A 14,506-nucleotide genomic window follows, 5' to 3' on the forward strand; every position below is an offset into this window, starting at 1 on the left:
TTCCAGAATTTACTGCAAGTGTAAATTCTATTATTCTTTGGGATAATCTCGTTAAAATTTCTGGAAGTTGGAGCTTAAAAAATCTGAAGCAAACCGAGATGGGTAATATTACTCTAATATTTACTAAATGGAATGAGGTGCATATCACAGTTAATCGCTCTACCTTTTCTTTACTGGTTACTGTGGATACAGAAAAAAATATGGTCTGTATATAATCTGTTTTCCTAGACCGCAGGGGAAAGAATTATTTAAAGATATGTTTTTATTTTTCAGATTGGATTACTGCTGTAATTTGCAAGGACTCTTGGCAGCTAGCCAGGATAATAAGGATACATAATTCAAACATCCGCAGAACACAAATCAAAACATCCATGGTATGTAATGATAATTAAAGTGAATATTAAAATCAGTTAAATAAAGTAACATCGACTCTATCCTTCAAAGGGCAATCATAACATGAATAGTGTCAACTCAATGGACTATCTATAGTTCTCCAGAGCAGCTCCATCATCACCAGCTCCTGAAAAGCCATCAACATGGGGTTAACTTTAGCTTCTCAACAAGTGTCATTATGGAAAAGCAAAAGATCTCCTGGCCTAAGTCCCCTTCACCTCACAAAAGTGGGGAACCACCAAACCTTTTTCTGGAGCACTGAGTATTAGACAAATCTGCTGGAGAAAATGGAACAGGTTTAGGCTGTTAGCGTGCAAGTTACTGTTGCGAAGTAATTTAGTCTGTTCAAATTGCTGACACTGGCTTTAAATAGTCTAGAACCGGATGGCGAACCTATGGCACATGTACCACAGGTGGCATGCGAAGCCATTTGTCAGGGCACGTGAGGCATTGCCCTGTCAGCTGAGTTCAGCCTTTTTTAAAGCCATTTTTCACCCTACCCAGGCTCCAGAGGCTTTATGGAAGCCTGGGGAGAATGAAAAGAGACTCCCGGCCCCCTCCTCCCCCTGAGACCCTCCGGAGGCTTCAGGGACCTTAAGGAGGCTTCCCTGAAGCCTCCGGAGGATTAAAAACCATGCTACAAGCAATCCAGAAGTCACATCCGGTTTTCTTGTAGGGTCCTGGGGAGGGTGAAAAAAGCATGGAAAAATGGGGAGTCGCGCCTCTCATGTGCACATGCGCACTGGGGGTGTCACACATTGCATTATGGGTGTGGCACCCTCACACACGACTCCCCTGCCCTCCCCCTCTATGGCATGCGAGCCAAAAAAGATTCACCATTGCTGGTCTAGAATCACGTTTGCTTCAAGGAATCTACTAAACCTTTGAATTATATTATCCCTGTAATCCACATCCAACAAAATGCAGAAGTTTTGTTCTTCTGTTGGCACCAAAGCAACAAAATAATTCAAATGAAATAATTTCATCATTTAAATACTACAGAATTGCTGCCAACTTTCATTTTTGTCTGCATAAAATTTGTTAACAAGCAGAAAGATTAATAGTCAGATCACAATGACAACAGAAAAGGAGAATCTGAATGCATGAGAATGAGTTTTTAGGGAGCCTTAGGGCACTACAGCTGGGTTCACAACTAATCACTGTTGCTTTTTCATAAGCAAAATTTTGTTTGAAATTAATATGTTAATTTCAGAAATTCCAAAGGATGTAGTAGGCCTACCTTCCACATTTGTCACTGATCAGAATGTACTCAAAAAACCCATAAAAATTATTTTATGATTTGTATATGCTCATGTTCATTAACAGGTTCATTCTGATATTTTCTCTCATGGTGCTACTGGTTGCTTTACATTTTCCAATTGCAATTTTGTTGTATTTTGTTTCTTGCTTTGTTTAATTGAGCTCTTTTAATTTTCTCTGGGTTTATATTATATTATATTGCAAAATCAATATAAGTTTGTAAAGGGTTTCGGAGTCTCCTTTTCTGGCTTAAGAATTTGTACAATTTTTTAGATATACTGTATAACTAAACAAGTAAAGCATTGGGCTAGGTAAGTGGTGGCTAACCTTTTTGTCATCATGTGCCTAAAACATGTGCGTGCATGCAACTGTGCATATGCATCCCTGTACCATTATTGCAATGTACATGCGACCCCCTCTGTGAGTGTCCCCCCATGCATTGTGCCCCCGGCATGTACCCTGCCCCCGCACAAGCATGCACACACCCCCTGCTGTCCTGCCCCCCGCACATGCGCCCCACCCCTCACTGCTTTTTGGCTTCTAGGTTGGTGCAGGCTTTCCAAGCCCAAAACTTGGCGCGGGGGCACTGCGCAAGGCCCCAAAATGTAATGCGAGTGCCCCCACTCATGCACCCCACCCCCATGCATGCACACTTGCAACTCTCGCATGCGCCCCACCCCTGTGCACATGCAGCAGACCTGAAGACCAGCTAGCCGGCAGGAGGCATGCGCTTACCTTCCCACCAAAGGTGGTTCTAGGCTGGGGTGACAGCTGGCATGCCTGCAGAGAGGGCTCTGTGTGCTACCTGTGGCATGTGTGCCATAGGTTCGCCATCACGGGCCTAGGCTTTCCTTGATTAGAAATGTTTTTTCTGCTTTGCATTTTGTAATCCTGAAATAAATTACTTGTCCTCATGTTTAAGATAAACATTGAGCAATACTAATGGGGAAAGTTTCAGTATCAGTATTGAGAAATGCAAAAGTAAATATTCAAAGTATTTAGCTACTGAAAACAATTAATTAGATTAAGCAATTTGGTTTCTATAACTTTGAAAATCCAAAATATGAAACTGCTTAATGAAAAAAAATCTCATATTGCCTTATGCATCTTATTCCTAAGTACTAGCAATTGTAATAGCAATTTTTCTTTTAGTATCTGCAACATGTTGCACACTAGAAAAGCCTCTAATTATGTCAAGCAGATTGATATGAGAAGAAGCATTTAGTAACTTGATCTCAAATTTGCTAATACCAAAGCACTAAATTCGCTAGAGAATATCTCTCCTGTATCTCTAAGATCTTTCTGTCTATGCTTAAAAGTAATGGTTTCCTTTGCACATACGTATGTGCTAGTCGTTCCCAACTCTAGGGGGCAGTGCTCATGTCCATTTCAAACCTAAGAGCCAGCGTTGTCTGAAGAAGTCTCCGTGGTCCTGTAGCCGGCATGACTAAATGCCAAAGGCGCATGGAACGCTCTTACCTTCCCACCAAAGGTGGTTCCTATTTTTCTACTTGCATTTTTTACATACTTTCAAACTGCTAGGTTGGCAGAAACTGGACAAGTAAAGGGTGCTCACTCAGTTACGTGGAGCTAGGGATTCAAACAGCTCAGTGTCTTAGCCACTAAATCCCCATGTCCCCTCAATAAATAAAGTCCTATGCTTATGCTGGCTTAAATCATCTGCCTTCTTGGCTGATCTGCACTGACTTTACTAACTGAATCAAGTGTTTTGGAAAGGTCATTCCATTCAGGTACTTCCATAATTTTTTATGTATAACATAATCTAAGGGTTTATTCAGTAGTTAAATTTATATTTATGTGCATACATAAATATACATTAAACTGAAGCTGAAGCATCAAAATGTGCATAGATCAATGTTCCCTCTAATTTTTTTTCAGTGTGAGCGGAAAAGTATAGTGTGCGAGCTGCACAGTTTCATGCCTGAGCACCTAAGAGAGCCACAGTTTGAACTGCTGTCGCGTCTGCTGGACATTTGCGCAACCTTCCAAGCGTCAAGCGCCAATTGCGAGCGAGGTTTCAGCCCGATGAATGCCAGACATGAAAAGTGCCACTCAAACACTATACTTTTCCCCTCACCCTGAAAAAAAAAGGCTCTCTGCTCAGTTTTTAGATTGTTAGACTGGCTAGAGAGAGACATGGCACCAACAGGGTCCTGGGTCCTGGCATTTTGCAGGCAACCTGTCCTCTCACATTCCTTTGGAATGCAACCCATCACATGTGAATTAGATTTTGCCAATTATCCTATTAAAAAATAACGCTATTATTCTAAAATATGACTAACTCAATATTAAAAACTGTAAATATGTAATGCTGATAAATAATAGCAGTAATTGTTATTTAGTATGATTAAAATCAGTATTGATATATCAATATAATATCTATCGAAATTGACAATATACACTAAAATAACAATACAAATATATAATGTGGAATATAAATGTAATAAATATAATATATAAATACAACATAAAAAACTCTCCCCCTTTAAAGTAGTAAGATCAATTAAATAGTCTAGCAAGTTTGGACAATATGCTATATGTTATGTTACTTAAGAATATATATACCTCAGAATCAGATACAACATCCACATCATTTCCAACTGAGTCAATAAAATCATATGCCATGCCAAAACTATTTTAAATAAAGATATGAAATTAATCAAGTTTTGCATTTATTTTTCAAAATGAATGTACATTTTTTTTATTATTTAAGTTTTGTACCCTATCTTTTCTAACTAACGTTAACTTTAAAAAGATGTTACATCAGACTACAATACAAGTAATTAAATGAAGACTAAAATAAGTGTTTTGGCATATTGAGCTTTTTATATTTCTTTCTTATATTTCTTCCTTAGTTGAGAACTTGCTCCTCAGCTTACTTACGCATTAACTGTTTGTTGCTTTTATGGTTTATTCATTCACTGCTCCATCTTCAGTTTTTTTCACAGGGGGCAGGGCTTCCTTCCTCCCTCCCTCCCTCCCTCCACTCCTTTGGCCACCAATTTTGATCCAATTCTCTCTCTCTCTCTCTCTCTCTCTCTCTCTCTCTCTCACACACACACACACACACACACACACGTTCTTTGGGGGGGGTTGAATTACTCCGCCTCACTGCGCAAAGTCGACTCAGCATGTGTTCGGCCCCCCACTTACGCCGAATCAAATCCACGGCCGGCGGGACCAGGGGGTTGCATTTCAAAGCCGCCAGTCCTCTTGCTTCTTCTCCTTCACCAGCAAAGCTCCCGCTGGCGTCCCCGCCCATGGCAGAGGCGCCTCTCCCTCCACGCGGAGCACCTGAGCTGGCCCCCGCGTTATCCCTCCCCCTTCCTCCTCTGCCGTGCTTTTGAGGCCGCGGGAGCTAGTAGGAAAGCGGTGGAGGTGGAGGCGGCGGCAGGGATAACCCAGAGCCCAGCTGACTCCTCTCGGAGCACCTCAGCTCAGCTGGGCTCTGGGTTATCCCTGCCGCCGCCTCCACCTCCGCCACTTTCCTACTAGCTCCCGCGGCCTCAAAAGCACGGCAGAGGAGGAAGGGGGAGGGATAACGCGGGGGCCAGCTCAGGTGCTCCGCGTGGAGGGAGAGGCACCACTGCGGGAGCTTTGCTGGTGAAGGAGAAGAAGCAAGAGGACTGGCGGCTCATCAAAACAAGTCTGGGGAGGTCCTTTGCAGGCGGCCAGTTCTAGGCGCCTGCAAAGAACTTCCCCACGTTTGCTTTACAGAAAACTGCGCGGCAGATAGAATCTGCTGCGCGGGCTTTTCTTGTGAGGTGCGCGGCTGCGCAGGCGCGCACCTTAGAGGGAACAGTGGCATAGATACAGGTGCAAAAGCAGGATGTACAATAAAAATGTCTTCCCTGCTGCCGGGTTGGTCTCTAATTTTGTGTACCTTTACCTTTATTGGAAATGTTAAGTGGACTTCTGATAACTACCGGTAGGGGCTCAACTATAGAGGTAGTCTATTTTTAGCAAAGAAACCAATAAACAGTCAAGTTCCTCTTAAAAAGGTAATGTGCATCAGTCGAAACACTTAGCAGTGCTCCAGGTGACTTAAGGAGGAATATAAGTAGTCCTCAATTTACAACAGTTCATTTAGTGACCATTTGAAGTTACAATGGCACTGAAAAAAAATTATTGCCATTTTTCACACAACCGTTGCAGCATCCCCATGGTCAAACAATCAAAATTCAGACGCTTGGTAACTGACTCATATTTATGACAGTTGCAGTGCCTTAGGGTCATGTGATCACCTTTTACCATCTTGACAAGCAAAGTCAACAGGGAAGCCAGATTGGCTTAACAACTGTGCTACTAGCTTAACAACTGCAATAATTCACTTAACATATGTGGCAAGAAAATGGGACAAAATTCACATAACAAATGTCTCACTTAGCAAGAGACATTTTGGGCCCAGTTATGGTTGTAAGTCGAGGACCTTTTCGGTACTTTAGAACTGCAACAGGAAAACACACCTGGAGGTCACATTAGTAATAGAAGGAAGGTGAGTTCAGAGCAACAATTGCCCATTCCTTCTGTAGAAAGACAGTTGCTCGTTTGTTATGGTAAAAGAAAAACTGCCTGGTGTGAATAAGCCTTTTTTTCTTAAAATGATAATAAATAATACTTACCATCGGAAGTATTTTTAGAAAGTGAAGAGTTTCTGGATGCTATACATGTCAATTAGCCTAATACAATTTTGCTTGCTTGGATTTCCTCTATTGTGGCAGATGTATTGGGACATTTAGGATTCCCAAACAGCTCAAGCTGCAAGTTACCAAATCATAACACATACCAGCGAGAAACAAATCTGGAATGGTTCTTCTCCACTATGCCTTTGGATTGTCTTTCCTGGAACCAAGGCATATTTTACACTTTTTTTTTTACAGGTAGGGCTTTTATGTGCTCCATTATGACAGCGGTGACATTCAGAGCATCAAGTCCAACCCCTTGCTCTGTATCTGAACGGGGCGGCAAGTAATGTTGAGGTCCCATCCCCTAAGAAAATACATCAGCAGGATCCAGAAGGGCCTTCTTGGTGGTGGCTCCATTCTTTTAGAATATCATCCCTTCAGAAATTAGACTGGCCCCCACTATGACAGTCCCAAAGGTGTTTTTTCAAGAGGCAACTGGACTTTCTGATTTTTCTTTGAAGACGGTTCACTTCTCATTCAGGAAGCTTCTTTATTCTGAAAGGATAGTGGGAAATGGAAGGGAATCTTGTCCATCCTGTCAGAGCTGAAGAAGCCTCTTATGAAAGCATCTTTGGGACAACCATGACTTGGATGACTGAGAATCTCCATAGATACCCCACTATGACACTTTTTGTAAGGCTCTGAAAACTTGGTTTTGCAAGCAGATGTGGGGAACCCAGAGTGGGATGGAATCTATCAAAAGGCTTACTTGACTGTATGCTGTCACATGGATGGGTGATGTGGGATACTTTTAAAAATTATTTTCCAGTTTTTTTTATTGTTTGTAAGCTGCCTTGAGTTGCTGAGAGTGAGTAGGCAGATGTATAAATTTTCTGAATAAATATTCATGATGGCAAGTATATCCAACACCCTTTCCCAATGAGCCGATATGAGAAAACTTTCTATATTGCTAAAATATCCGTTGTAAAAACCTGGGTGTTGCAGGATCATTAAATGTGCCACTGGTGTATTTGCCCGCTTCTCTGACTACACTTTGGACTTATATACCGCTTCAGTTTTTTACAGCCGTCTCTAAGCAGTTTATAGAGTCAGCATATTTCCCCCAACAATCTGGCCCCTCATTCTGCCCGCCTCAGAAACAGTATGAAAATTTGCTATCCAATGTGCTCTGCACAGACTTTGATGATGATGATGAAAGCAAAGGCAATTGTAAAACTGCAAGGACTTGTGCCACCAACCTACACTGACTTGAGGGCACCAAAAAATTAAAACCCATAAATAGAACTTACGCAAACCATGTTTTAAGTGTTAAAAAAAAGTATTGTATAGGAATATTATATTTAAAATACCTTAATGCTAAATGATACGTGTTATAAGTGTCATATCATTATATGAGGACCAGATTGTTGGGGGCAATATGCTGACTCTGTAAACCGCTTACACAGGGTCTGTAAAGCACCGTGAAGCGCTATATAAGTCTAAGAGCCATTGCTATTGCTATACAATCCACATTTCTTGCTTCCTCCTCTTGTCTTCCAACCCGCCCATGTTTTTTTAAAGAGAGAGTTCATTTCCATGATGGGGGGGGGGAGGGAGAGAGAGAGAGAAGCTGCTTTTCTGCCAAACGAAACCGCGAGGAAAACCCACGCACTCATCCGCCCGCCTCCCGCACCCCCGCCAACTCTCCGCCCGGCCTCCTTTTCCTTCCCTGCAGCCTCCGCGGCGCGGCGGAAGCGGCTTCCTTCCGAGTCAAGGCATCAAAAGCAAGCCGCTGCCGGGTTAGATAGAGAGGGAGGCGCGGAAGGCGGAGACTGGCCCCCCGGCCGGAAAGGGCGAAGATGGCGGAGAAGGAGTGAGTTGAGTTCGGCGCCTCGGGGATGGGATGTTGGCGCGGAATGGGATGCGGCGGGAAAAGGAAAGGAGAGGCGGAGAAAGACGCGCAAGGGAAAAGGGCGAGGAAGCGCCCGGCAACCCCTGGGGTGGTAGTCATATCTGACATATGCCTACGATACAATATAACCATCACTTAGCAGTTGGAATGGGGAGAAGGGTCGGGGGAGGGTCGGCTCGCCCTGGTTCTCGGCAAGGGACCTCGGAGAGGTTCGTGCCAAAGGGAGGAGGAGGAGGTGGTGGTGGTGGTGGAAGTGGCCCGGGAGAGGCAAACCCGCTCGGGCAGACAAGCCGGCGTCTTCCCCGCAAAGCGAATTACGTTGTCTCGCCGAAAGTGTCTGGTAGCGCCGTTCGGAGCTTGTTTTCCAAGGAGATTCGGGCGAGGTTCATGCCCTCGGATGGCTTCTCTGTGCCTGGTCGCTTGAAGTCGTGGAGCGTAGGGCTCAAACGGCCTGGCCTTAAGTGGCTTTTATTCTTGAGCGTCTTTGCAGAAGGAAGCCCGTTTTTAAAAAATAGAGCAAGGGCCAGTGGTCTTTAAAAACTGCCTTTTCCAGAAGATATAAGATTGTTTTGTTATTGGAAAGATACAGGTTGATAGATGGAAGAATATAACTAGTTAAACTTAGTGAAATTTAGTAATAGAAGATAATAATTAAATAAATAATTGATAATGATAATAATGTATACAATGTGTAGTGTTATAAGTAATAATTGGATATGAATATTGAATGGTACCAATGAAAGGAAGATTAGAAATCCTTTTGGATTATATACAAAAGTTAATAAAAAAGAATTAAGTTAGATACAGTTAAGTTTTGATTATTAGGAGGAAAATATTATGATACAGGATATAGTCAAATAAAGGAAGGATAATGATGACAACCTATATATATGTATGGATATAATATAAGGAAACTAGACGAAAATTGCCAAGAGTGATTTGGAAAGGAGGATTAGAAAAGTTTGTTATTAAATATTATGGATGTTTAGCTAGAATAGGACATAAGGATTCAGTGTTATTGGAGGATTTTAGAAATATTAAATGAAATGCCAGTATGTGGTTATGTATTAAATCTTGGTATATTTTAAATAATTATAGTCAAATAAAAATGGAGGTATAAAGGTAACATGTATAAATATTTGAATTAAAATACTTGAGTTAATATGAGTTATGCTTGATGACTGTGGAAGAGATGCACGAAAACCTTTTGTAACCAACTGATACACTTTCTACAGTATGTAAAGAAGGAAGATTTTATGTGTTGTGTTTGTTTTGAAAATAAAAATAAATTCTATTTAAAAAAACCCTGCCTTTTCCCACTTGGACTCCACCAAGGCGCATACCTGCCCTGCTTTTCTTTGTGTAAGGTCCCCGAACCCCCAAGCGTCACCTTGATTTCAGGAATGCAGTCTAGGTGGTCCTCGAGTTACGGCCCAAACTTCCGTGGCTAAGTGAAACCTTTCTTAAGTAAGTTTTGCCTCATTTTTATATGTTTTCTTGCCACCGTTGTTAAGCGGATCGTTGCATTTGTTGAATTAGTAACACGGTTGCTAAGAGAGTCTGGCTTCCCTATTGACTTTGCTTGTCCGAAGGGCGCAAAGACTTATCAAGTGACCCCAGGACACTGCATCATAAATATGTATCACTTGCCAAGCATCTGAATTTTGATCATGTGGCCGTGGGGATGCTGCATCAGTCGTAAGTGTGAAAAAACTGTAATAAATTCACTTTTTTCAGTGCTGTTGTAACTTTGAACGGTCACTAAATGAACAGTGGTAAGTCGAGGACTACGTGTAGTCTGAGTTGCTCTTCACTGTGCTGGTCTTAGTTTTTTTCTCTTTGTTCCAAATTCATCAGCTGGGATGTGTAAAATCTGTTTGGCTTTGTTAGCTAGTCCCTTGGAAACAAATCAGTTGACTGCCCTGATTTGAAATGATGCATGGATGAAGGAAAGAGTTCAGGAATATGAACAGCTATTTTTACCCCTGTATAATTTTTTGCCCACAGATGGATGGATGGAGAAAAAAAACCCTGGTAAATGCTAGGATCAATCTCTGTTAAACCTCAGGGCTGACTTATGTTCTCTGTAACAAGACAGGATGATTTCTTCTGTTTATATTTCAGTTTTATTCTGAAGAGTCAATTTGCTTTACAAAACTTATTCCATTGCTTCAGGGTCCTGGAGTGGATTAGGAGAATAGGGGTAGGACTGCAAGGGAAAGGAAAGTGGCAGCTATCATTCATTTATGTGATACTGGATTCCTTCCATCTTGACCTACGTGCTAGACCATCTGCTGAAGGCTACTCTTTGCATTATAATTTTTGCACATGAGTGCCTAAAAGAATTTGAAATTGGTGGGTATCGTGGTCATTGCTTTCTTTAATTGTTCAGAAGTTTTGCTGCTAAAATTATATTTATGGCTTTTTGAAGTAAAAAAACTTACCAAAATAAGTTTTTCCCTCTACCGTACATATTTATTTTAAAGGGTTTCCCCACCCCCCTATATATTAGGCATGTGCCAAAAAGATGGACTGTGTTTCTCTGCCCAGGCACTTCACTTCAGTGGAAATATCTTTTGTGCATATGCAAACAAGAATAAAAAGACTGCCAAAGCTTTCAAAATAACTTTACAGCAGGCTTACGCACAGGGATATTTCATTTTATAGAAATGTCTGATGCCTTGTCAAAGACATAAAACAAAATGACCCTTTTAGCTTTGTTTATTGTGCTTCAACTATTATCTTTCAACTGTAGCCATCTAATGTTTTGTCACCAATTATTTGGCCTTTTTACTTAATGGAGAAAATGGTTGAGAAGCAAAAACACTAACTTTTTTGAACTAATAGAATTTAAAACTCTCCATTGGAAAACATGGTTTGGCTCTCTGCATTTAAAAGCATGCACTATTAAATACCTGTTGTGATAGAACTTACAGCCAGATATGTAGCTGAAATTGCCTTAGGATAAATTATCTGTATTTCCCAGAACTTGAATGGATATTGCCACTAGCATTCTATTTTGTTATATTATGAACATGGTAATTTAATGACTCAGCTGTGGATGGTTGTATAATAGATCTGCTCTGCTTTCTTCTTTTACAGATAGTCCTACCTTATGAATAGTCTTCATTTATTGACTACTCATTCAGTAACCATTCAAAAGTATAACAGTGCCAAAAAATATTTTTAGGGTCATTTTATTACTATTTATGACCGCCAAAGCACTTTCTCAGTCACATGATTGCCATTGTCACTATGCATGCTCTTGTGCCTGACTGTGATTCCCCCCCTCCTCCTTGTAGAAAAGAGAGGAAGGGGTTACAAGAAAGTGAGCTGTTTGCTCGTCTACACATTGAAAGCAGCATCCTGAGTTGAATAATACAGAATGCAAAACTGAATCAGTACCTTCATGCAGGATGTCTAATAACAGTGAAATAAAACATGATGGCTTAGTGTCATATATGAATTTAGTCAAGGATATCTGTCATATGTATTGATAGATAAATGTCTCCTCCATCCACCTGGGGTTTTGTTTATGTACTAAGAAATTAGTTTACCATTTGTGATATGATTGCTGCTCATGTTGCATTTGGACATATAGTGTTCAGCATTGCAAAGTAAACCTTTGTTCTAAGCCATTTAAACTTTTTTGACCTCTAGTTACATAAATATTTTCACAAGAGAGCTTAAAGTAGTTACATCATCACAGTAGAATTCTTATTTTTGTGCGGTCAACCAAATTTTGTGCAATATTAGTACATTGCATAAGAATCGCATATTAATGCTCATATGTATTCGCTAATAATTTTTTTGCAGTATCAGGATTGTCAAAATGACATATGGATTATAAGTATTCAGGTACTTACACTTACCAAATCTAATATATTTGAACAACTCGGTTGTGTCCTACTAATCAGCTAGGGTAATTCTTTATATTGAAGTGAGACACAATTGAATTTTTTCACATGGTGAATGCCTGGAATTTTAACTCTGGTGCTTTGGTTGTTTTTGCATGAATTATTTTATAAGCCCATAACTATTGCAAGCTGATTATAAGCAAAAAATAATATTACACACAAATTTGAAGGTTGCCTGTTTCCACACTGAATCTTCAATGAAAAACTTAACTTTTCAAATTCAGTTAATTTTATAACCCATGTTTTTCTTTTAACTAAAGATGTAATCAGATGTACAAATTCAACAATTCTGAACAAGGACATTAACATATTTACAACAGAAAGCATATAAAATAAGTTAATATAAAAAGTACCTACTTTTGAATGTGAAAATTAAAAGTGATAAATACCTGTTTTTAGCAAGCAGAACATTTCCAAAGATGCAACTATAAAAAGAACTAATGGAAAGTAACTAGGATAATATTGCAGATCAAGATACTTTCTGTTTGAAATGTTAAAAGTGGTATGAATGGGGTCAGTCAGCACAAGTGCCTGGGAAGATCTCTTCATGACAACTCATTTAAGTTTGAAGTTCAGATTCCAACCTTAGTAACATACATAAAGCATTGTCTGTTTACTCAGCTATCTATTTTTAGTTGCCTCCATAGGAGTATTAACTTCCATGTCAATTGTTGATTGGGGTGGGGCCTGTTTCTTGGTCTGGTCTACCCTGTAGGACTGACACTTGGAGATTGAGTTCTTGTACCCCCAATCATTCTCTGACAGCCTTAGGAAGAAGGCAAGGACAAACCACTTTTGAAAATCTTCCCAAGGAAGGAGTCCACATTGAATCAGACACACATAGAAACCCACAAAGCTCTCCCCAGTCTAGTGTTTTCTTTGGGTTGGATTTTATTTTACAAAATTCCAAGCCACAGCTAGGAATTGGGAGATTAATAAATAATTTTAATAATACATTTTAAAACCAATGCATTTTAAGTCTAATAAATCTGGAGAACACCAAAGGTATTTTATTGGGCCAAAACACAGTGAAAATCTATTTAAAATAATAATTTGCTACTATAAAAGTATTGTAACCTTTCCCCCCATTGTTTGAGCCCAAAGAAGCTTTAACAATAACTTCTAAAATTCCAGTATGCTTTGAAGTTAATAGCAAATGTCTTTCTTTTCATGGATCTATGCAAACCAAAGAAACTAAGTCTAGCAATTACAGGAAAGTGTTGATTAAGCCCCTTTATTCCTTCAGTACACTCTTTAATTCTTGCAGCATAGAGTGTAACCTTGACAAAATAAAAGCAAAACTAAAGTTTCATTGTCTCCTTCATTGGATTCCTTCAGTTTATGAGGACAGAAATGCTTTGTTTAAATCTGGGAAATGTCTAGAAATATGTTTTTGATTAAAATAGTATTTTTTCAGGGTTAATTGTGAATTAAAAACATGACAACATAAACATTTCTGCACCCTGTATCTTGTGATACATTATACAGTATAGATCTAGTATAATTCAGATTTCATGGTGTTTTAATTTTTTTTTCTCATTGTAAAATGCTGTTAGGCTAAAATTACAGTTGTGTCTCTTCCAGAGCTTTCCTTTTTTTCTTTCTAACTGAAGAATGGAAACTGAATTAATATACAGCTGCAGCAGAATTTATCTAAGTGTCTCAGAGTTCACCTATAAAGATGATGTTCTCAAAAGAAAGCTATAGCGGTCTATTGCCATTCAGGATTTCAGGTTCCTTCTCTTCAATTCTATCTCTGCCTTACAGATGCAGACATTTATTTCATGGTATCTCCTTCAAATAAATGTTATTCCTTCCAATCAGACTGAAAAACTAATTAAAGTTGTACAGGTTATGTACATATGTTTCTTTTACTCCCTCCCCATCCCAAGCATTCTTAGACAAGTAGATTAGATCTTTAAACAGCCAAAACTTTCTTGAAATTTTTAAAAACAATTCTAAACTTCACTTGTATATCTGTTTCATTTCTGCTTGTTAATATTTAGCCTTGAACATATAATATCTATTTTTTTGAACTCCCAACACTTTTTTAAATCTTTATTTTGCACTTTAAAAAAATATTATTCCGTATTTCTACAGCCTTTTTTCCCCTGCCTGCACCTTCTGTAGTTTTCCTAACTAACTGACCAAAAACTCCATTTTTTTGCAACAATATTTTCCATCTAGTTGATAAGGAGGAATAATTATTATATATGTAAAAAAAATTAAAATGCAGTTTGCAGACCTTACTTCAGTGTCTGTGTTGGAGACATGCTTGTTTTTTTATTATTTAACTGTCTGGTAAATAAGATACAGAACCTTGAGTTAGTAGCAATGTTCACTATTCTGCAGATAGTTCAAGGTATTGTGAATGTCTG

At 39.5% G+C, this 14,506-nt stretch overlaps 1 protein-coding gene across 1 annotated transcript in view; it reads left to right on the forward strand.

The window, feature by feature from the left end:
- The first annotated feature begins 8,066 nt into the window (after positions 1-8,066).
- Positions 8,067-14,506, forward strand: part of INSIG2 (insulin induced gene 2) — a 29,460-nt gene continuing 23,020 nt past the window's right edge. The window contains exon 1 of the mRNA XM_032216610.1: positions 8,067-8,172. The gene's annotated coding sequence lies outside the window, so the exon portion shown is untranslated. The remainder of the gene's footprint in view (positions 8,173-14,506) is intronic.

Source organism: Thamnophis elegans, chromosome 1 (assembly GCF_009769535.1).
Source record: "Thamnophis elegans isolate rThaEle1 chromosome 1, rThaEle1.pri, whole genome shotgun sequence".
Lineage (NCBI taxonomy): Eukaryota > Metazoa > Chordata > Lepidosauria > Squamata > Colubridae > Thamnophis > Thamnophis elegans.